Consider the following 24,987-nt stretch of genomic DNA (forward strand, 5'->3'; position numbering starts at 1 on the left):
GAGGGAGAGGGAGAGGGAGAGGGAGAGGGAGAGGGAGAGGTGTGTTTCTGCCTCATGGAAAGGAATTTAATCAATCACAATTTACTGATGTAATTTTAGGCTTTGAATCTTTCCGGTAGTGAATAGGGGAAGCTAGTTGCAATTTTTATATGGTCACCACCAAATCTTAATTAAATAATCAAACTACCCAGGGACACAATGAGAAAATGGTGCAAATAAAAATATTTCAAACAGAAAGTCTTTTATTTTCTCACAAGGAATCAGCTAGTGGTAAAAACCAAATGTGTCTTAAGGTAGACAATCCATTAGCCAAGACCCAGGAAGATTTGCATTTTAAGTACTTTCGTTCAGAATCTAGCCAGCACCACTGAGATGCTTTCTGGCTGCCATAGAGGCAGGATTTTCCCCTATTCACTACCATAGCATGACTGTCTTTGGAAAAAGAAGTCATAGTTCCTAAGCATGACATCACCCAACCAACTCCAATTGTAAAATCAAGATTTTTTTACTTGGTCTTTTTTGCCTTGTGTTGATGTAGCTTTCAACAATCTATTTTGGTTCAGTTGAGTCATTTCTTGTTCCTAACCACCCCCACCCAAAAACAAAGAAACCAAAACGCAACCAAACTAAAAACAAACAAAACAGAGACAGCAAAACAAACCAAAACAAAATAAAATTCGAATAAGCGGACTTCAGTGCAAAAACAAGCAGAAGAATAACAGATGTCAACATCCAGGAAGAGCTGCTCTTACATTAGTAATTTCTACTTTAAGTAGCAAAGGGGGTGGGGGAAGGCGCAATGATGAGCTAGGAAGTTCCCAAATGCAGCTCTGGTGAAACAGAGGAAGCCAAAAGCTGCTGGAGCAAGCAAGCAAGGAAGAATAAGAGTCAGTCCATCAAGGAGAGGCAAGGAGGCACGAAGAGGGCAACAGATATGGAGAGCTGGAGAACTGTCAAAAACGAGGGTAGGAAAAGGAAGCCAGCAAGAGTAACTGCAAGCAAGAGAAATACCTCTAATATACTCTAAAAATCGTGACAAGCAGCAAATATACAAACCGAGAAAACAAATCTTACAAAGTACATGTTAGGTATCCAAAACTACCCCCTCAGGCTTCCAAAAGGGGCGAATTTCCCTATTCGTGCTTCCATGTCTCGATGGTGCCAAGCAAGACGCTCTGCTCCCAAGGCTACCCAGGACTGCACAAACCTTGCCCTACCATAAATCCAGCATCCACCAGAGTGCCGCTCCTAGCGCTCCATGTCCAAGCAGAGAGAGCGAGCCTGCGGAGTGCAAACCACTGCCAAGGGGTCCGCAGGTCGACGTGGCTCCACAGCAGCGGACAAGGGAAACCTCAGCTGCCCCCTTCCCAAGGGCCGAGGTGGGGGTGGGGGTGGGGGTATAGGAGAACAGTGGAGAGATCGGCCGCTGCCGTCCCCGGAGCGCTACCTCGACCTGGAGGCAACGCGGTTGGAGGGGCCGCTGGCGTGTACCGCAATGTTTTGCCGCATCCCAGTGCCCAGAGCAGGCGCGCAGCCCCCTCTTGGGTACCTAGCCCGAGCAGCAGCCTCACAGGCTTGGTGGCGGGGGCGGGGTACTGTGCACGATGTCGCGGGGGCCTTCAGTCCCTCTGCGCACACATTTCTCCGCGCGCTCCCGTCCCACAAGGGGTAGCTGCTGGAGTTTTCTTTGGCCTTTCTAGACCCAAACGTGCAGTGGGTGAGCAAGAAGGAGAGATGACTAGTTCAGGTCTCGAGGGATAGCTACTGGGGCATCAAAAACCCATTTGCTACAGAGTGACTCCATAGTTCGGTTGCCTGGAGCTGTGGCCCGGGCTTTGCCCCCCACCCCCACCTGCCCACGCCAGCTATAAGATCCTATTCACCCAGCCAGAAATCACTTCAACATTTAGGAATCTTGCAAAGTGTCACAGCTAGCATTCGTCCAGCTTCGCAGGGCTTTCGGAGTTACCCACCGGCTCTTCCTCCCATATTGCCTGTCTTGCTGAGTGCCAGCAGTCTCTGAGCAGTCTGCCGGCCACCGCCTGAAACCCCACATTCAAGTCCACGCGCAGTGCCTGAGAGTAGGTCTCAGAGCACAAAGCCCAGCCCAGCGCAGCAGCCCTGTCAGCTCACTGTGTCACGGAACTGGACACTTTGCCTGCTGCCCAGCCTGCCCCTGGGACAGGGATGTTAAGGACACCCGGATCTTTTTGGTCCTGGAGGACAAGAGATCAAGCCATGAGCAGGCAAGTAGGAGGCGTGTGCCTGTGTGTGTGTGTCCCGGGTGGGGGTTAACCAACACGTCCACTACTCAACGGGCCCCAAATCATGAGGACTCCAACAACTAAAAATAATAAGCTACCTGCTTCCCTCCGTGCGCGCGTACATGCACTGTGCCAAGCCCAGCCGGGGAGAAGCAGCGCGCCTTTCCTTGCAGTTCGCGCAGCCCGGGCTTGAAATTCACTCACCTCTGGAGCCCTAAGTCCTGTGGAGGGCCCACTGCGTTCCGACTCTCTCCTCAGTTTCCGCGATGCTCTCTACTTGATCTGAGATCCAGCTTCTTGGCTCCCGCTGGCTGGTCAAACCCACGGAACAGCCTTTAGCAGGCAAGCAAGCGGGCAGCGGCGCGCGCGCGCACCCGGCCAGACACCGCGCGCGCACCCAGACCCTCGCACACAGGCTGCACCTTTACATACACGCGCCGAATCCCCGCCCCCGCCCCCGCCCCCTGGCGCACACGCAGCCCTCCCTCCGGACACCCAACAGCTTCTATCACAGCACATTCCTGAGCCCCTTGACCCTCGAGCAGACGCCCCGACTTGAGTTCTTTTCTACCCACACACTAGAAAGACAACAAGGTTTTCTCCTGGCATCTAGCTTCTCTTTTGCCTAAAACATCGCCTAGGGAGGAGAGACCCTGATCATCGGGCATAGGAACCCTAGTTTTCTAAGGCGGTTGCACTAACCTCCATCACCTTATCACGTATGCACACTCGAGTCCTTTCCCTTCCTCCGTACCTTAACAAGAAAAGGGACACGCGCGCACGCGCGCGAACACACACACACACACACACACACACACACGAGGTATTCCACTGAGAGAGAAAGCAAGAACCCCAGGGAGATGGATTTTTTCCTGAGGCAAGGAGGTGGAGTGGGTGCAGGAACAGGGGACACAGGGTCTTCAAGTCTACATGGTGCAGTTGAATAATTCCAGAGTAGAGGGGTGAGTTAACAGTTAACAACAATGACATTGAATTGCGCCAGTCGCACTTGGGTTTTATATCATGGGTTTGGTTCATTTGACTAATTGTCATCCAGCGGAACAGGGGGCTTTGGGAATACTTTAGACTCAGGAGATCCTGGATCGAACATTCTTAGGACCAGTTTCCTGGGATACAATGGTATTCGTACTCCCCCTACCTGTCTGCGCATGAGGGGCCTGAAGCTTAAAAGGCAAAGTGTTAGGCTTTATCCCAAAGTGAGCTTATTTAGCAGGGTTATGAGAAAAGGGCTTAATTCTAGATATTTTAGAACTCCTCAGGCCTTCAGCGCTAAAGATATTAAGCAGGGTTATTAAGAAGCTGTGGGTGGGGACAGGGGGTTAAGGGTAGAGGAAACAGTGGTGTGAGACCGGGAGAGGCTGCACTTGAAACTAAAAGGGGTGAGGGGGAAGAACACCCCCCCCCCCCCGCTTTGGCTACTGAGCATGCCCAGTATCGAGCTCAAGCCCTATAAGAGAGGCATTGTGAGCATTCCACTTCTCCGGGGTTTGGAAGTGACCCGGAGGGGATTTTGTTTGGGGGCAGCGTGGGATGATGGGAGTCTTTAGGGAAGGGGGAAGGCACTGTGAAGAGTGAAGGGGAAGGGACACACTAGGGAGATAGGAGAGAGAAAATGATTAAGAAAAGTCACTTCTTCAGTTCCTACTTGTTTATACTAAGGCTTTAGCAGCTGACTGTCAAAAATCTAAAGGGTGTAGATCTCACCCTTAGATAATCTGAATCCCTTGCAACCAAAGATTAATGTTTGCACACACAAAAAAAATAGGAATGTCCTGAGGAAAAGCTAACGTTGATATCACTTTCATACAGATTGTTAATTTAGTTAGAAAGCCAAGAAACCTAGGGGACTGGGTAGATGAGTTCTGCTGTCTGCACACCTTTCAAACGCTTGATTTCTAAACAAGAAACTTTGATTTCACTTCCTTTCCCTACTTGTACCTTGTAGGTGCTTGCCCAAGGAAAACAGGGATCTCTTTGCTTTCTGTCTGTGGGGGAAGTGGCCTTTAGGTAAAAAAGGTCCAAGTTATAGACGTTTGTCCCCTAGAATTTCTGACAACTCATTCTTTGCCACAAGTCAACAAAGACCTTCAGACCGACCCATTTCTTTGAGATCTGTGCTCTGCTCAATTCACTTATTCAAATCTCAATGGCCACAATCTAGTATAGCCAGCACCCAGAAATGTGTTTGCTTATAAATGATATATTCTTTAAGCTAAAACTAGAAATAGTTTTGAAATCAGTTATACTGTGTATCTGAATTCCTACAGGCAACCATATGCCGTAATTGACTGAAATGTAAGGCTCCAATTATCCGTAGAACAAACCAAACTAAACAAATGAATGAAAATCAACGTGCAATGAATTCTTCATATGATTTTTCAATAATATCCTACCTTCTGTATTATCTATATAGTTGTCTATTTCTGGTATTAGTTTTTCTTTTTTTGTCATTTCATCAGTTTATATTCATGCAAATGATAGTAGAACAATCATGTTCAAGAGAGATGCATGGACAGTATGTAAACATCTACATAGATGTGACCTTATTTATTTATGCAACCTTCATAAAGAACTCATCCTCTATCTACACTCTCCATTGCCTTGATTTTTTTAATCCTCATCTCCTTTGGAAACAACCTACAGGAAGTAATTGAGTGGGCAGCAATGGTAAAATTTGTTACATTCATTGTGAAACCCACTATGAAATAATATTGCTTAAAGACACACAGCATGTGTACTGGCCCATTGTCTCTCACTGACGTGAAACGTCTTTCCTCCCTAGGGATCAGCTGCAATATGGTGAAAATTTTTCCCACTGTTGTATATTTGATTAAAACAGATTCTACTAATTAAGAGCTCAAATTTGCATTATATTGCGTAGTACAATTTACAACTAACTAGTAATGGCTAACAAAACAAGTTGGCATTTATTTTAAATGCAAAGGATTCAGGAAGCTACCATGTATTTTATCAGGGTAGGTGAATTGTTTGTTCTTTGCTATAAATGTTAAAAAGATTCAATAGAATGGATACTTTTTGCCTGAAAATATAATGCAAGTTTCAAGTTCTTGGATAGCTCAAAAGGCCAGAGTTAGACAGTAAATACCAGATTATTTAAATGTGCATCTTTATCCAACTTTTGAAACTATTCTGAGGCTTAGTTATACTTAACTGTAATAAATATGGAAAATTCTGTTTTACACATGTATGAAGAGAAAAGTCTGAAAGCAAAAACATCTAGAACAATGAAAAATTGCAATTAATATTACTAAGACTGTATTGGTGATTTATATTCAACAACTAACTAAAATGAATGTTTTGAAATAGCATATCATTCTATTTAAAAATATTAAATGGAATCATAAAATAGAGGTAACAGCTGTATGCTTTATGTTGCTTTTGCTTAGAAGCAATTTAAAGTGAAAACCTTTAGTCTTGTAATCACTTTCCCTCTTCTGAGATGTTCATGTGGCATGAAGTTAGAACAACAGCAAACTGAAAAGAATTGCAGGAAACAGATATATAAATGATAAATGTTAAGGAAACTTTAGTACTAGTTATAGTACCTAAAAAATAGAGTAGGGCTGAAGACACGGCTCAGTGGTTAGGAGCACTGGTTGCTCTTCCAGAGGACTAGGGTTCAATTCCCAGCAACCATGTGGCAGCTCATAACTGTCTGCAACTTCAGTTTCAGAGGAATAAATACCTCACAGAGACATAATGCAGGAAAAACACCTGTTCAGAAAAAACATAAATAAATAAATAAATAAATATAAAAAAATCTAAGAAAAATTAGGTTAGATACAATTGAATTCAACATGAATTTTTTTTGAGCTACCTCCCCTTATTTCTTTAATTGTTGTAACTGAACATAATCTTGTCTTTGATGGAGTATTTCCCATAATATGGTGATGCCCAGGTATACTGTGTGTTTCTCACTTAGGACAAACAATTGTACTAGGGGTTTAAACAAGTTCTTGACTATCTTGAGTTCAAAGTCTCAGTTATTAAACAACTGTAGGCCTATATGATTACAACTCCAAAGCTTGGCCCTAGACAATGTCCTCTCACGTGTATAGCAGTCCTCATTTATCCTGTTTTGATGCTTTTACTGTTTAGTCTTAATTTTGGTGTGCAGGTACCACAGACTATTAAAATTAATATGAAGTATTCATTATCTAACATTTGGTATATTAACAATTAAAAAATGACACTTTTTGTTTCTGTAAGTGAAACAGAAAAAAATTATTAAGTAGTTAATAATCTGGGAAAGGCTCCTTCCATGATCCAATGTGTATATAAGATCATTGGTTCATAAAATTTATCAAGTTTTTTTTTAAATTTTAGGATTTCTCAATATATTTTATTAATTTAAGATAAATGTTTATTTATTAAGATAAAAGGAATGAAGCAAACTTCTATGACAATGGAATCTACTTATAATTATTACTCTTTGAGAATTTTGTACTGATTTGTGCAATTATTTTGTAATTTATGAGGTTAAAGGAAGCTTTGGGGTTATAATTTAATGGTATAATGGCAACTTCTACTTAGTAAATGCCTTTCCTTAACCATTAATTAGTTAAAGGGACAATGGAGTTTTTCTCCATTGTGTTTCTTTTTAAAAATATACCAGGAAAGTTAAATAGCTTACTGATGATCACACAGTAAATAAGTAGTAGTCTGGATTTTAGTTTCTTATCTTGGAAACCATTCTATTGCTCCCAAGGTCCTTTTCTTCAGAGGAATTTTGGCACCTCCAAGTTTGAAAATAGAACAGATTTGAATGTATTAAAGATTTTCCAAATGTAAATAAATACCCAAGACATAATTATTTTCATGTATGTACATATCAATATTTTTGCACAAGAATAAATCAATAAAGTTTTTGAAGAGCTGTTTATATCAATTATATATGACAGAATGTCTTAAATCAAACTTGTCTTTACCCATTACCAATAGTTTCCTTGTGATATGAATGCTGGTCTTTGGATTCTCATATTAAGGTGATTCCCAGTCTACAGTGATACATAAGTTGTCCCTTGTAAGTGACAGTTGCTTCTATTACTGCCAAGAGGAATTATGTGTTCATCTCTTGCTTTATTCCTGTCTAGTGACAAAAGAACTGATGTCCAATATGGCATAGTGTGAATTAGAGGACGTGATACTGAACCCCCTACTCCATGTCCTCCAGATTTCTTTATAAAATGACTAGTAACTTTTCTTACTCAGAAGCTATGTGGTCAGTGGTAAACATATTAAAAGCTGAAAACCTCTAGTCACTGATACAGTCATTGAATTTCATTCATAAACTAGAATAGCATAAATAAGTATATATTGTGTTGAAGACCATTTGGAATTTTGTCTTTAAAGTCTACTTGGTACCATTTACATTGTTTACAATATTATTTAGTTTTTTCCAAAGATGCTAACATGAAGATATCATTGCTTTGTTTATGAGTCTCCTTTTTGTTCATTTGTTAACTTGGACAAATCACATCTTTCTCACTGGCTGTCAAAGACTAGGGTCTAGAAATAAGCTCTGCTGTCCTCAACAACTCTAAGATAATAAAGAATCTGAAATAAAAAAAATATAAAGTGCTAAACAGCCTTGTGTTAGTATTACTCCCATGGGCTGTACAAGTTACATAATGCCAACTAATGCTTTGTAATGAAGACATAAACCTGATGAGAATCCTTTAGCTTTACCGTGCTTGAGTCTGTTTAGGAAACAACAGTGCTATAACCAGCCAGAAAAACATCACCATCATTATTTTTCATCATAAGGATTAGTGGGTAGTTTTTTCTCTAATCCTTTTATAAGAGCATTATTTTTCCTTAGAAATATGAACTTGTATCTTCCTTTCAAAATTGATCCTGTTACGAGCATATCCACTTTTATTTTAGAGCCTGATTCAACATTTTAAAACTTGGGTCAAAATTAGGAGCATTGAAACAAAGCAAAAAATCTTATTATGAAAGACATGAGTTATAGTATGACTATACCCCAATTACTATATCAAAAATAAAATTTATCTCTTTCTGATCTTCTAAGAATGAGTCAGAGGAAAACAGAACATCTGTGTAAGCTAGTGTCGCATATATTTGATTGACTACCTTTTTTTTTTCAGTTCAAAATTGGAGCTTCTAATTCTCCACTCTGACTCAAATTGAATAATGTCCACTCACAGAAGGTCATCATAAGAAAACTGTCCTCAGTCCCATGCCAAAGGATTGTTATAGAAAAAAAAGGTGTTATCACAGAGAGTTGATGTTACTTTTAATGAATACAACATTCTTGTTAAATGAAATTTTAGAGCTTACAGAGACCATGAAGTTCTATTTTAACCAACTTCAATCAAGTTTGAAATACACACCAGGCAAACAATCATTGTTTTGATGAAACCCAGTGACAGAGAGCTCACTGAGAAGAAATATCCAGTGATCTCCCAGAATATTAATTATAGAAATTTTAAAATATTTTTATAAGTAAATAAAAGCTTATCAAGTTAGAGCTATTAGAATATAATGAGTGTGAAATTTCCTCAAATAAACATGGACTGAAAATGTTATGTCCCTACTAAATAGGTCTACGACATTTAGGGCACTCATCTTTGTGTTTGAATTGTCTCATCCATCAAATGGGAATAAGAAATTAATTCTTCCTGAATTTAATGAAGATTAACTGAAACACCTAATTTCATACTTTTCTAGAAATCTGTTTTTCCTCTGTTTTTCATAATCAAAGTCAACTTCTGCATGTTCAAAAAGTAATGCTTACAGACCATAAATTCATTTTCTACTTAAGTCTAAACTTGGTAGGTGAACAATGCAGATGAATGAGATACATTATAGAGTTTGTGTTAGCCATAAGATAAATTATTTCAAAGTTAGAACTATTTTTTAAATAAATCTACAAGCTGTTATTCTTCCTGCTATTTTTTTTATTTAATTTCCTATTTTCACTTCATCAATTGTGGGTTTTTAAACAATTAACCCTAGCATCACTGGAGAGCTAAGCATTATAAATTCAGCAGTTATTTTTGAAGGCTGACTTGATAGATAATGGAGACTCTGTATTTCAAGAGCTCACACAATAATCAGTCTTAATATTTCAGCAAAAAACCCTTGTCATTACACCAGAGGCATTATTAAAATTTTTTTTTAGAATCTTATCTCTGAATATATTTAAAAGAGATTAGAAACTGAGAAGGAAGTGGAACAAATTATTTACATTTTTTGTTTTAACATGCAAAATAGGTTCAAATGATTTAGGAGCACAAATTTATTATTTTATAAACATATATATGTATGTGTGTGTATGTATATGTATGTATGTATGCATGCATGTATGTATGTATGTATATCTTAACCTAACTCGTGTTTCTTTGTCTAAGAATAGTGTGTACTTAGAGTGACATGCTCTGCTTTTTGAACAAAGAAAGTCATACCTGACAAGTTGTAATGCAGTCATACTTAAGATAACATTAAATGTCATAAATTATATGCAAATTAATTCAACCTCAATCATTCAATAAGTATTCAGACAAATATACTGTCTACTATATCTACTGTTAATTAAATCTTAGAATGTTCACTGTTGGAAGTGCTGAGCTATAACTTATGTTATCTGGGTGCTTTTTTATAAAACCTTCTTATAGTAAAATTATTCTAAACTAAAACTAAAACGTTCAGGGGGTGACCTCTTGCAGTGCTTTCCCCCCCACAGAGCTAAAGTTCTGAGCATCCTACTTCCATTTATAACTGAAGCTATTTTATAAAATTTCATTTTTATTATCTTTATGGATGAAGGACTATTCACCATGCCAAAACTATGAGATCCAAGTACTAAGGGAAATGAGAAAAAAATATAAATGAACCATACAGTGATGACTCCTTTCATCTGCCTGTATCTCAGGAGATATGAGTTTCCTGAACCTTGACGGTAGGAGATTCTCACTGATAGTCATTCTAATTTTCTCCTTGAGAATCTGTCCTGTGTAACATATGAGGGCATCCCTGTTCCTGGACCATAATTCTAGGAATTTGTCTGGTGTTCTCTCCATATATCCCTGATTGAGGACCAAATCAGAGTGCTGATTTAAATATAGAAACTATTAGACTTGTACTCATCATATTCATTATTTTTTGTTTACAGCTGAATGTCTGTTACTACTAACATTTAATTTTGATGAATATATATATATATATATATATGTATTCAAGAGATTTTCCTTCTTAAAATATGACTTTAAAAGTTTGCTATATTTTATGAAAGATAAATTTCTGAAGAAAAAAACTTTTCGTGAAAGAATTTTCATTTGGTAAACACAATGGAAATGCTATAAGGGAATCATTTCATGTATAATTTCTGTAGTGGCAATAAACCTACAAGACTGCTGGTTAAGTGCATTTTAGCTCAAATGGTAACCACATCTGGGTCTGTTTTTCAGCTTGCTATTGGAAATTATTATATAAGATGCCTCCAATTCATTAGAGATTCTGCTTTTATCATTTATTAAGACTAGTGGCAAGAACAGACTAGCCTAGAGGGGAAAAATGGATAAAGGAGAAATGGATGACATTTCAGCACACTCATGCATTCAATTTATAAATTACACATAATTCTCAAATAGGTGTTTGTCCTCATTCAAATTATTACCCATTTCAAGTAATTAACCTCTTGTAAACCAAGCACTTTTCTCTTCTTAATTATTCAGTGAATCCTCTAACTACAGCTTTACTCAGAGCTTTTCTAGGAAGAAAGATAATTCTTCATGTTGTTAAGAAGTCAAATCATATGCAAATAAACTCCCTAAAATTGTACAAAATATATCATTGCTGTTTATCTTTCCTATACTCACCCTATAGTAATATTTGATAGGCATCTATTAAAAGAGTCAAGCAAACCCTTAAAAAAATCTAACATTTTTCATGCAAGCTATTTTCAAATTAGAAATTTTTCTTACAGTTTAGACTTGAAGAACTTAAAAATTTCCAGAACATAGAAACTTTTGTCAAGGTAGTCTGCATTCAAATTCTCTGTTTAACCAGAAATGTTAGGCCAATGAGTCTTCACTGAACATCTTTGACACATCAGACTCTGGATAGCAAGGGAAAAAGAACTGCTTGTCCTCCAATATCTGGAATTTTAGTGAAAATTCGATGGGATTGGATTATTATTATATTATTGTAATATATTATTATATAATATTATATATTAATATATAATACATAAGATGGAAATGACCTTGAACTTCTGAATATTAATCTTTAAATTTTTATCAAATTTGTTACTTTTCTTGAATGTTGTGAAACACTAGAGTGGAAGGCAATAATTGTAGGCTTACATGGCACATATTCAAAGAAATTAAGAAAATTAGTACATTGCCTTCCATCTAATGGTAAGGTCGGTAACTTGTATGTCCTTCTGGAGATGACACAGTCTAAATCCTTGATATTCCTCCAGAATAGAGAGTCACAATTCACTATGTGCCAGGCATATTTGGAAAGGACAGAAGCAGGAAATGTTCTATAAAATAAGAAATCAAATCACTTGGAAAGGCCAGAAATAAAAATAACCCACATAAGCAAAAGAAAGAAAATGAAAGAGGGCCCCAAACAAAGGAGATCTTATCAAATTTGTTGTCCAAACTATGAGAATTTTAGGGTGGGTGATATAAGAATGGTGAGAATACTGTGCAGCTGTTGAGGACTTGGCTTCACAAATGCAACTAAGAATACCATATAAATAAATCTCTTTCCCACTTAGTATATATAATTCTAAGGACCTCTAGTGATTGAGAACCAACAGTGACAAAAAACATTGAACTTAGTCTCAACAAAAATGAGGAGCTGGCCGTAGCTACCCAATTATAAGTATGTGTAGTTTAATATTATATTTTCAATGATTCCCATTTAGGTACAATAGTAGTTAAATGGATCATTAAGAAAATATTTCGAGATCGAGAGGAATTCTACTCAAAGTATTTCACCAAAATTGAAAATTTAATTTCATTGTTTAGATCTTTCTTTTCATAGGTCAAAAGCCAGTAGCTTCGCTACTTACATCCTTTTAGCTTTGGAATAAGCACATCAGCCTGATGGTGATTCTAATTGTTTATGGAGATCAAGATATGTCATGTGTTTCCCTTCCCTTTGTTTTCATCTGATTCTTTTTTCTTCAGCCCACTACCAATGAATAATTCTTCTATGCAGTATATTTCAGTTTAAGGAATAATTTCATTAAAAAATTGATAATCAGGAAAATTATCTTTCTTTGCTGAATCCCCTTGCTTTGCTGCATTAAAAATAAAGCAAAACCACAAACAACCAAAAAAAAAAAAAAGAAGAAAAGAAAAGAACCCAGACCAAACCACTACCACCACCATCAACAAAAAACCACTCTGCACTTTTTTTGCACCACAGGGCCCCAAATGAAATGAGATAAAAGGAAACAAACAGACAAACATTTGATGTTTGGCATCTTACATTGAAATCTGCTGTTGCTGTTCAATCTACTTGAAGTTCAAATTTTCCTTAAATAAATTATTTGCAAGGAAAAAATATTTCCCTGCTGTTCCTGCTGTACTATTATTTCACTGATTTTCATTTTATTAGTCATTCATCTGGATTGGTGCCTGTATATTTTCCAAAAGGCTTAATATGGAAGATTGTTTCCTTGTGCATATTGAACCTTAGTTCAAAATTATGGATTCTTTTCTGTATTTAAGAAGTATCACATATATTTTCTTACTAATACAAATCTATTGAAGAATATAAATCGATATTATAACATATTATAATATATAAATTGAAATAAACCCAACTGATAGGTAGAAAGTAAGAGAAAAGCAAGAACACAAAGCAAGATTTAGAAACAAAATGTAGAAGATGCTTGATTATAAGACTGAGATAGTTTGCACATGATCCACAAGTGATTGAGAAGGAAGGCTTTTTTGTTTATCTTCCAACTTTGTGGCCTCTCTTAAGCCCTTCCATTGCCCAAAACAAATAGGGAACTGGCTAGCAAAATGTGATGGGCTAAATAATCACCATGGCCCACTTAACTAGTTAGTATCCCTATCTATCCTCCCACACACCTTTAGTATCTATATGATGAACCCATGTTTGTTACTTGTCTTCCAATGAAGATGTCTTCCTCCTTCCTCAACATAAAACACTGACAATTATGATGTCAATATTTAGGGACTATTAAATACATGTTTTATTTTATGCAAACAACTTATGTTCAGTTTACTAAATCGTAAACTTAGATGCCAGGAAACCCTCACATAAAATAAGAATAAATGCAGAGAAAAATAAATAAAGCTTTGTTCCTATGCATATAAGTACACACACACACACACACAAACACACACACACACACACACACACACACCAAATAACTTCTATTCATATGTATTCAATAAGTTAATTATTATCATAAAGCCATCAAAGGCAGGAAATAAACATAGCTATATTTATTTTTTAGTGATGCTTTGAAGAGTATTTATAATTATCTTTTCCGTCAACCCCTTCAGTAGTTTCTTTGCACTCAGGAATTATTCCCCTGTTACAGTAACATCATCAAGGGTTATCAATATTCTCTCCTCATTTTTTTTCTTGACTACTGGAAATTTTACTTCAAACCTTGCATTGATTAGGCAAGGGCTTACCACTGAGCTCCACCCTCAGACCTTATCTCTTTTTGTGAAATTAGTTTTATATTTATCTTTTTTCACAGTCATTGAAGTGCTGAAAAACAACATGAATATACTGAGAAGGTAGCTTCAAATACATCATTTTGAAATTTGTATTGTGAAATCTCTGGATAGTAACAACAAAAACTGTTCTTTGTTAACAAGACTAATCATACGGTGTCACATAAACCAGAGATGGCAGAAGACCTCTGTAGATATGCTGTCTCACAGTATTTTTTATTAAAACTTTTATTTATGTCAGCTTTCTAGATCTGTTTAACAGTAATTGAAATAGTATACAACATAGAAAGAAGATCAAGCTATAATATATACTGTGCTATAAAACTGATGTAAAATGTAGGAATAATGTAGTGATCTTGGTAAACAAAAATTTAAAGAAATTATTTTCTGTTCTACTTCCTTATTAGTATTGATAATTTAAAACTATATCTAGTTGGTGGTAATAGGTAAGTATTAATATTTAATAGTGCACATATTTAGGGAGATATACTGGACCTGTATCAGTTTAATAGTTTTGATCTAAACAAGCTTTATGGCTCTTTCTCATCTTCCTTTTCACAGGCTTCACATACTACCTACATATTTTCCATTTTTATCATTTTATCATAAATCCCAAATGTCCTCTTTACTATATAATATTGGTTATACAGAACTGAGATGACTTTTCCACCTAACTAAAGTTACTCTCATTCTAAAGTTTCTTTACTCTCTTGATTGAACAAAATAGTGACCTTGTTTTATAAGTCTGAGAGGGAATATTTGATAGGAGAACAAGTTCATAAAGATATCAACTTATGATGATATTGGACACTAGGCTTAATTGATTTAGTCATTGGTCCAAATTATATTCAGAGTGTCTCTTAGTTTGGGTTTTATTGCTGTGAACAGACACCATCACCAAGGCAACTACGGATAAAGAAAGAATTTAATTGAGGCTGGCTTACAGTTTCAGAGTTTCAGCCAGTTATTATCATGGCAGGAAGAATGGAAGCATGCAGGCTGACACAGTGCTGGAGGAACTAAGAGTTCTACATCTTGATCCACCGGCAGCCAGGAGGAGACAAGGTTTTACAATGGGTGGAGTTTGATATAAAAAACCTCAAAGCCTGCCACCACAGTGACACACTTCCTCCAAGGCCATGCATAGTCCAACAACTCCGTACCTTCTAATAGTGCCACAGCCTGTGGACCAAGCATTCAAAAACATACCCCTAAGGGGGCCAATCCTGTTTCAAATCATCACAGAATGATTTTATTTTACTCTGTAAGTTTATTTATAGTTTTGAAATCACAGAAATTTTTTATCCAAAATTTCTTTCATAATCTCTCCAAATATATCTATCTCAACTACAATGTACTTTCCTGATATTCACTCTTAAAACAAGTAACTCCCTACTTACCCTTAATTCTCTATTATTTCCAAGGAAGACCTCAGACACAACGATTTTTAATCTCTTCTTGTTTTTCACTTTTCCCACAGAACAGGTTTTTTTTTTTTTTAAATCAACAACCATATTTAAACACATTGAGTAAATTTTTTTTCCCCAGTTACTTTATCCTTATAGTCTTTTATTGATGAGCTTGAATCTTCAATCTCATTTTTAAAACTATGTTTGTGCTTGCTTTTCTGTGGCACCCTGATTTAGGTATTTTATTTAAGGGAGTAATATAAGGCTCCAAATGAAAGTAAGTACTACTAATGACAGTGTAATGCTAGCAAACCTGATCACATTTTTTCTGCCCTCTGTTGGTCCAACCTAACTGAGTATGTATTCATTTCATATATTATGGTTCACTAACCAGGATGAAGCTCTGGTGTTCTAACAACCATGTCAGATGAGATACCACTGGAGAAATGGATGGTGTTTCATTTGTTGAAAGAGAAGCTTTATGTGCTGAATTATTTAAAGACATATTTTACAAGGAAAATAGCATTCTTTAAAATAATGCTGATTGTTATTTTATTTTTAACTATATCTGCTTCACAAAGCACTCCATGTACTTCCTTTTCTAGAGTTAGACTATCCATCTCTATCCAACAGTATAGTTCTGACAGGACTGTTGTTTTATTAATCTTTATACTTTTCTATTACCACACACATCTCTATAGATTATATATCACAATATCATGTACATTCTAACTGATGAATAGTTTTCTAGTAAAACTGAATGAAAAGAAATTATTTAGAGTAACACTTAATTTGGAAAAAAAGGATAATATTTTTATCTCTTCTAAATTAATTGTAACTGATTAGAAAATCTTAAAGTCTAAGGTCAAATTTGGTCAAGTAGTCAATAGAAATCTATAGACTTTTATTTAGAAAAACTGACAGAAGGTACATAAATAAACACTGCTTAAATGAACTGGAAATAAGAAAAAAAACATTTTGCACTGATTTAGGCTTTCACATTTAATCTGCTAGCACTTACAATCAATGGGTAATTTCTCTGTACTTGGATGTGTCTGCCAGTGTCTGGTGACCTTCCAGCAGCTTTGCTCCTGTTCTCCAGGCCAATCAGGCAGTAATTACGGCTTCCTAAGTTCCACACTAAATTTTGGTACTCTGCAAAGCAGGTTAAAGCAATAGTTCTTAGATACTTTCCGATAGTTCATCAGTGACTAATGCTAACCACTCTAATGATATCAAATTTTAATGACTTATGTTTCCAAGTAAGTCTATTATAATTCTCTGTGAATCACTTTATTTCTGATAATCATTTTTTTTCTTTAAATAATTTTAATAAGCAAACACTGTACAATCTTCTATGCAATTAAAAATGTCATTGTAGTTTGTAGAATGTATCTTGCAGCATATTATTGGCTTAAATTTTTAAAATTCATTTAAATGGACTTGTTACATTTTATTTTTTAAGGTAACAATATTTATCAATGCTAGTATATTCATTCTGTATCATGTATTCACTTGTATTTGCCTTTTTTGTGGAATTATAGAGTCAAAACTTTGTCCTGAAAATCATTTCATGGAAGAAATTATTCTGTCTTAAATCATAAAGTCCTCTTTTGCATTTCCAAGAGTTCCTATCCGACTCTGCTCTTTTTACTTTCTTTTGACCTATGCACTGATACAGGGAATATTCGGGTTATCTTAGCACTGCACTTAAGTTTCCACCATTTCCATTATTTTCTCAATTTACTAAGTAAGAGTGAAGTCTTTTTGTATTGTATTTCCATTTGGTTATACAGGTGCCTCCTGACTCTTCCACTTTGCCTCATTACACATCTTGTTTTAGGGTTGTTTCATAACACATTTTTTGTATTCCTTGCACACTGCATTTGTCCATTTTTAATGTGTTCATTCCATTTTATAGATATTTAATTCTTTTAGGTTTTGTCCAATATAAGACGGTAAGTTCCAAGAGCAATCTATGTGATGCATTTTGTATAAGGCCATACAAAAGTAAATTCCCATAATTTAAAATAATGAACACAGAGTGTCATGTGCTACTTTTGATTACTGGGATGGAGAGATTTGTTTCATCAATGCTATAATTTATATCTGTCCTACTTTTAGGACCTGTTATTATGTTCTTTTTTATTTCTTTCACATTGTGGACTATGTTTTAGATCAATTTTAGCCTTCCATCAGAAGAGACTGTAGAAAGAATACAGATAGCTCATATACCTTTTTCTCCATATATATATCTGCACTGTCAAATTAAATAAAAGTGTATATATATATATATACACACACTTTACCTTTGTCAATGATCTTGATTAGAGTTGCACATTTATTACAAGTGAAAACCACACATGGGCACATCATCATTGTCCTAAACCCACAGTTAATTAAGCTTCATTTTCAGTATTGGACATGCTCTTGCTTTATATCAATTTAGAATGATATTTATCTAGCAGTAAATTATCATACAGCATGATAATGCCCTAAATTGGTGTGTGTTTTCATATTATGCTTTAGAAAGAAACAAGAAATTAGGAAAAGATAAACAAAGGGTCTTTATAGATTTCTTCAATTGTTTACAAGTGTTAATATGAATATTGTAGTTTTGTTAATATGCATATTCTTGAAATTTTATAAACACATTTAAAATCTACATTATAGTTTCATATAGGACAAAGCAACTTTAAGTAGCATATGTACATTTGTACATATGTACATAGATTCATCTATGCATCATATATATCCTATATATATTTAGCATTTAACTAGTACAAATATGTTTCATCACCTTTAAAAGCATCGTAAGTTGTCAAGATTATCTTCATATGTTGCATGATTTTGCATTCAAGATGCACAATGATATGAACACTAAATTTATATCCATACACATCAATAATGTCTACAACAATTGTATATAGGTATTTCTATGACTATTATCAGACAATTGTATTCCTAGGACATAACATGCTATGTAATTTTTAAATATATATAGGTGGTTAAAACAAACCTATATGTCAATTTCACTGTGTTGGGATAAACCACATCAAGAAGGAAGACAACGCTTATATACAGTTCTCTTTCATGCACTCTGTTTAAAATCTGCTGACACCTTCAGTTTTGACTAACCATTTAAATACAGCTTCCTCCATCACAGCTGGTTGCCTGTGAATGAGAAATATTTAAATACACTGCTAAATTTTCTAAATGGAATTTTAGCAATTCCACATTGTGCATCTGCATATGAAATTTCATGTAAATCATAATAAAGCATAGTAGTAATACGTGCCTTACTTTGCTAATTACTTTATTAGTTAATTAGCATTAAAACAGATTGCCAGAATACCTAATATGATCTCTTAACTGCTGCTTAGTACTTAAGACTAAAATGACTAGTACTGGTAATTCACTGAAAGATTTTTAAATGTTCTTCTCATAGCAATGAAGATTATAAAGGAGTTGAATTTAGATTGTTGGATGTTCATATATTCATACCTTTGATCCAGGAAAGCTCTCTGACCATTTTTCATTCATTTGTCCTTCACACAGGGTTCACATATAGGATTGAAAAAAAGTTCTTCGCTTATAAGAAATTTACAACTTTAGTGAAGATCATTGACAATGAAAAAGTCTATGCAAATATGCTGAGGACAATTGAGGGCTATGATTAAGTGATAACGATGGAGAAATGTGAAGCCTATGAAATTGAGATATGACAAAGAGTAAAGCCCACAGCAGGAGGAAAATAAAGGGCCTACACAATTTATGAGAAAAAAATCGGTTTTAATATTCAACTTCCTTGACAGGTTACTTATGATGACATTTTCCTAAGGCAGGGTCTCACTGTGTAGCCCTGGCTAACCTGGAATTCACTACATAGACAAGGCTGGCATTGAACTCCAAGACATCCACCTGCCTCTCCCTCCTGAGTACTGTATTTACAAATATGATGAACCCTCTGGTGTATGTGATGCCTAAGGTAATTAAGGAATTTTTAGATAAAGTACTGAGTTACCCAGTATAAATAAAAGAGACCATGTTAGTTTTCTTTATTCTATTGGGAAACATGACAGTTTGGATGGCTTGTATATATTTCTATAAAAGGCACTGTAGTTAAGTATGACTCTTGTCTTTAAAAAGTTAACTAAAATCATATCTGTGTGTGTGTATGTGTGTGTGTTTGCAAAAATCTATACATACATATTCATGCTGTTGTTAAGTCACATATACAAAAATGTTTGTAATAATATATGTTGTAATATTTACCACAGTTTTATATCACAGATACTCAAAACATTCAATATTACTTTCAAATGTGATTTTCACATACTAAAATTGCTCTGGCTATGTTCATTGTACATGCTTTGTGCATCCAGTGTCTTATTTTTTAAAGTTATCCTTTGAATCTTTGTACAGTAGTATAGGAACAGATTTTGTGGTTATATTGACCTGAATACTAATATTAGACATATACCTTAACCATTTTGAGTTCAAAGGCTTTGCATAGGAAATTAAATAATAATAGTGTCTCTACCCTACGCTTATTGTGATTTTTGTAAAAGTTATAATTGTCAACTACCCAATCCATCATATTTTTCAATTCATTATACTTTTTTGTACTTGCTCACCATAAAAATATTTTTATCTGAAAGAGTTTCATAGTAAATACATTGATTGTTATTTTATCATTTAAAATAATTGTTCTTAAAAATCATTTTGCCATAATTTTATTCCTCTTCTATATTATTTTTATTTATTACACATGTATACAAGTATATTTACATTACTAAACCTGATGAAGTTCTTAGCTATTGTTAATGAGCATATTATCTACCAGCTAGTGATTTTATCATATGATTTTAGGCATTATCAAAATGTATTTATATTTGTAATTGTCTTATCTATTCAAATTGTAGATCTATTTCATTAAGATGTTTGAGCAGAACCAAACAAACAAGGGGTATCAAAAAAGTACATTTGAAGATACTATGCTTTCATTGTCATTTCCATTACTTAATAATTGATCTAAGCTACAAATAACAAACTTTCTAAATCCCTTAAACACATTTGGAAATCTTTCCCTTGTTACACTCTTAGACATTTATTGTTAAATGGAATAGAAACATACTTAAAGTTAAGCTTTGAATGCTACTGTAAACATATATTTCAAAGACTTCACTAAGCACTAACAATTGAACTTTTCTCAATTAAGTTGACCATATATTTGAAGATTACTCTGTTTATGTTTTACAGTGACACCCTGTGTCATAATACTTTGTGAGGCTTACTTTGTAGAATTGCTACTGAGCAAATACTTGAATTCCTAGTACCTGGGATAGGCCAGAAATTTATAATTCCTATGAAGGAAGTATTTACCAGCTAGTGGTTGGTTAGTTAGCAAGCAAAAGGATACTGACTGTGATGGTTTGTATATGCATAGCCAAAAGAATGGCACTATTAGAGGGTGAGGCTTTGTTGGAGTAGGTGTGGCCTTGTTGGAATAAGTGTGTCACTGTGGGCATAGGCTTTGTTGTAGTTGCCTGGAAGCCAGTATTCTGCTAGCAGCCTTCAGATGCAGATGTTGAACTCTCAGCTCTTCCTGCATCATGCCTGCCTGGATGCTACCTTGCTCTTGCCTTGATGATAATGGACTGAACCTCTGAACCTGTAAGCCAGCCCCAACTAAATGTTGCCCTTATAAGTCATGCTTTGGTCATGGTGTCTGTTCATAGTTGTAAAGCCTTAACTAAGACACCGACTCATCAGACCCATAGCAGGAAATTAACATGTTTAATCTAAGTAGGAAAAGACATCTAGGACAGTGATTTCAGGTATACGATATGAAAGAATTCCATGACTAAAAATGGCTGATTCAGTAGGTCATTGAGTAGACTCAAGATGATATGAATGAGAGGTAGTATATATTTCTGTGAAATGTGAATTGAAGGATAAATTGTTTAATGGGACTAAAAGAAGTAGTATTACTATATAAAGTATCAGAGTTCCTTTGCTTAAACATAGCAGGATGCTAAGAAGAAAATGAGTGCTACAGATCAAAACTCAGATCTTTTTTCTGTAAAGATTTTCTCAGCACGTTAAAGAAACAAACAAAATCCTAAAATTAATATGGAATTTAAGGGAATTCTCCCTTAGTAAAACAGTCTTGAGAAAAACATTAGATTAGATAACTCATACGTCCCAATTTCAAAGCATATTACAAATTTATAGTAACCAAAACAATATGGTACATTTAATAATAAAAGAGAAGAATTGACCCTGTAAATACACGTGTATATGTTTAAAAGGTCTTCTATCACCATGTAAGATTATATAATGGGGAAATAGCATGTACTAGTTAGCTTTATCAACCTGAGAGCCTAGAGTTATCTGAGAGAAAAGCTTTGATTGAGTAATTTTATTTATCAAATTGGCCAATAGATTTACATGTGAGGGATTATCTTCATTATTAATAAAGTGGGAGGGATCAGTGCACCATAGACATACCATCCCTAAAAAAGGATGTATAAGAAATCTAGGAGCATTCAGGAAGCTGCATCACTCCTTGTTTCCTGCCACTAAGCTCCTACCTTGAGGTCCTGTCCTGACTTCTCCCAATAATGGATCATGATTTGGAAGTGGAAGTAAAATAAACCCTTTCTTCCCAAGTTACTTTTGGTCAGCGTGCCTCATGAACAAAAGAATGAAACTAGAATAGGCAATCATCTGAAGAGTGGTGCTGTGAAAGTTGCTTTTGGATATTTTATACAACATCAAAATTAACTCAATGTGGATTAAATATGCAAATATTTATAAATATATAAATATAATCAGACTTCCAGTAAAATATTTGGAAGAAATTATTTTTCTACATTACCTATATTTTCTGTTCTGTCTGAAGGAAAAGAATCAAATTTTCTCCATTTTCCAGGTATTTGGTACAGTTACATGAACATCATTTTTCTCTGCATAGTAACATGGTTCTGTTATAACAACAGTAAGGTTTCAAAATACAAGTCAATTCTGTGAAGAGATTTAAAATATCTAACATGAGGTCATTTCTTCCATTTGATCTTGGCTCCATTGAGTGTCAAGTTCTGAATATTTAAAATACACACTGGAGCGCATTTATTTTAAAATGTATATCTGTAATTGATTAGATATTAGTTGAGTGAAATGACTGGAAACATTTCATTTCCAGAAAGTATTTTCAAAATCTGTTACGTTGTATATTTCTTTTTGCCAGCAGATGGCATCTGTTTTACTTCTAAAATACACAAAGAAAAGAGATAATAAAGTCTGTTCTAAGGAAAATAATATAATTCTCATTTTACATATTCAACATAAAGATAGGGAAAGTAAATTTTGTGAGTTCAATCAATGAAATTCTGCATTCTAATGAATTTTTTACCTGTGAATATGCCACTTAAACGTGGAAATTTAGGTTAGAACTGTACCAATGCATATGTTGAATAATTGATTGAGCATGATTATTTCAATTTGTACTTCCTTAACTTATGGCAATAATCTCATTAATGAGCTAGTTTTATTCTACAATTAATTTTATAATTTATAACTATAGTTATCAAGAATTAATCAACCTACTATCATCCAAGTATCAGACCAATATAGGTAAAGGCAGATTTTCCTTACATAAAACACAAATCACAACTATTTAGAAAACTTTGTAGATAATCATTCCTTTATTTCAAAATCCACTCTATAAAGAGATTCACAGCAATATTTTCTTAATGTATTTAAGTTTACACCTGACTTTAGAACTATGATGGGGATAAAAATCTAATTAGGTGAGTATGAAATTTTAGCCTTACTTTGGGGCCTAAGGACTCTTCAGAGGAGTAACTCCTTCAAGTCTTTCAGACATCCCATAGCCTCCCCTCTCCCAGATCCAAACATGAGCTAATAAGATACTTTTAGACCATGTGCAAACCTTCAAATTATGACTTGACTTGAAAACTTGGTAGGAGAAAAAGGCTCTCAAGCACAAGTAAGAGGCAGAGATACTCCCAATTCCCATTGTTTGAACTCCTATAGGAATTCCAAGCTACATAAGCATCAGATATATTGAGAGGCCCTAACTCAGACTCATTCAGGGTCTATGTTTGTTGCTTCAGTTTCTGTAAGTACCTATGAGGTTTTTAAAGAATATTTTCAATTTGGTTACTATTTATTTATTTATTTATTTATTTTGATGCAAAAGCAAGAGGTTTATTTTGTAGTACATCAAGACGGACCTTCAATTAGTCTCTCAAGGCGACTTACTAGAAGGTGACCCTGAATGACTATTGCAAGCAGTTTTTATACTTTTTAGAGGCACAGGTTATATCACCAAGGTTACAGTTCAAACTTGTTGGTTATGCATATTGACCTTTAAATCTATTGGCTAGCAAGCATGACACACATCTGAACTCTACCTGGGACTTTCCAGATGGTCGGGTGACTATCAGTCAGTACATTCTGAGAACTTTTTACTCAAGAATGTTCCTGTGGGTAGAGAATGGAACTTGGCCTAGCCTTGACCCCAGGCTGGAGGGGGGAAGCTTTAAGGAAGGTCTAGGACTGGAAAAAGACCCTAGGGACCTTCATTCCCCTACTTTTTCTTGTACAAGTTTCAATCCTGGAGCTATGCTCGGGGTCTTGGGTAACTAACTCATTTTCTTCAGGACCTGTCCTCGGGATCTCATATTGTTGGTGCAGGGCCATCAGCTGTACTGCTCCTATTCTTTCTTTTATGAAGGCTGTAAGCTTGTTCAATATGCAGGGTCCAAGGGTCAACAATAGCAGGAGAACTATTAGACGTTCTAACAAGGTGGATATGAGGGTGGTTAACCAAGGGGAGGAGTTAAACCAAGACTCGAACCAGTCGTAACTCTGCTCTCTTCCTCTCTTCCACGTGGCTAGCCTTTCTCTCACCTTGACCATCGAATCTTTAATGGTCTATATAAAAGCAACATTCCTCAGCTAAGGCAGCACATAACCCTCCTTGCTGTAGGAAAAGTTAAGTCTAATCCCCTTCTTTTCTGTAATACTACTTCTGATAATGAAATAAATAATTTTGGAAGGCAACTTATGGAAGTTTCTATTCTCTCTCTATCTAAATCAATGGCTGCCCTCAGACTGTCATATTTTTCCCCTGTAAGACCAAAATGGAGGTCCCAGTGGCTACCTTGGCCACCCAAACCCCAACAGAAGGGTGACAATGAGTGCTGTAACAGGTTTGGAGAATGGGCACATAAGATTGGGGAAGAAACCAGGATCCAAAGGTCCCACCAGGTGGTCATGATCAAGGAGGAATGATCTTGAGTTTTAAAGGAGCGTCCATCTTCTGTACCATCCAGAGGGGAAACTTGGGGAGTGGGGCATCTATAGGTTTCAGATGAGAAGCATGCACCCAGGCCACAATACCACCTACCTTGAGTGCTGTGGAAATGGTTAGCAGCACCAGGAAGGGTCCCTTGCACTGGGGTTCCAGATACTATGCCCAATGTCTCCTTATGTAGACACAGTTACCAGTCTGGAAGTGGTGAGGGGTCTCTGACATCC

General features: G+C 35.7%; 1 protein-coding gene across 1 annotated transcript in view; it reads right to left on the bottom strand.

Moving 5' to 3' along the window:
- Window positions 1–2,573, bottom strand: part of Slitrk4 (SLIT and NTRK like family member 4) — a 12,050-nt gene extending 9,477 nt beyond the window's left edge. Inside the window, exon 1 of the mRNA XM_028754145.1 lies at window positions 2,469–2,573. The gene's annotated coding sequence lies outside the window, so the exon portion shown is untranslated. The remainder of the gene's footprint in view (window positions 1–2,468) is intronic.
- Window positions 2,574–24,987: the final 22,414 nt, after the last annotated feature.

Source organism: Grammomys surdaster, unplaced genomic scaffold (assembly GCF_004785775.1).
Source record: "Grammomys surdaster isolate TR1022 unplaced genomic scaffold, NIH_TR_1.0 125982, whole genome shotgun sequence".
In the NCBI taxonomy this organism is placed as follows: Eukaryota; Metazoa; Chordata; class Mammalia; order Rodentia; family Muridae; genus Grammomys; species Grammomys surdaster.